Genomic DNA, 505 nt, shown 5'->3' with positions numbered 1-505 from the left:
GGGGGTATTTATTCGGCAGATGAGAGTAGATATGCTAATGATCCCTGGTACTAGTACTTTGGAACCTGTGGAATAGATCAAGATGCACGAAATCCCACAACTGTAAATTATAACTATGATGATTATCATAATTAAAAATACACAAGAGCACTAACATACACCTTCAAGTGTTTGGGAAAGTTTTGTCCTTAACAATATATCTGTGGGCACTCTGTGGCACTTTCAAGTATCTTACAACTTACTTTATTATAGACTGACGAAATGCCTACAAAACAACTTATTGCAACAGTTTGTAGTATCTGCTATATAAGGCCACACCAAGTAAATTTTATGGATGACGTCCGCGCGCGCATTGATTTTGGCCTGTTCCTAGAAAAAAAAAAAAAGAAATTCCGCTTCCTGTATTAAACTATGACGACAGTGCTGCAAATTGTTAGATTGACGTGAACCCCGTAACGCGAAATGGGTAAAGACTAAAGAGCACATGCTTTGTTTCTGCAGCCTG

General features: G+C 38.2%; 1 protein-coding gene across 4 annotated transcripts in view; it reads right to left on the bottom strand.

Annotated features, from left to right (window-relative positions):
• The window catches only part of LOC109476089 (F-BAR domain only protein 2-like), a 59,991-nt gene that overhangs the window by 58,600 nt on the left and 886 nt on the right, over window positions 1–505 (bottom strand). The gene's annotated exons all lie outside the window — the stretch shown is intronic.

Source organism: Branchiostoma belcheri, unplaced genomic scaffold, assembly GCF_001625305.1.
Source record: "Branchiostoma belcheri isolate BF01 breed outbred unplaced genomic scaffold, Haploidv18h27 scaffold36, whole genome shotgun sequence".
Classification (NCBI taxonomy): Eukaryota; Metazoa; Chordata; class Leptocardii; order Amphioxiformes; family Branchiostomatidae; genus Branchiostoma; species Branchiostoma belcheri.
Note: the sequence above shows the minus strand (reverse complement) of the source record. Positions and strands in the feature narration are given on the sequence as shown.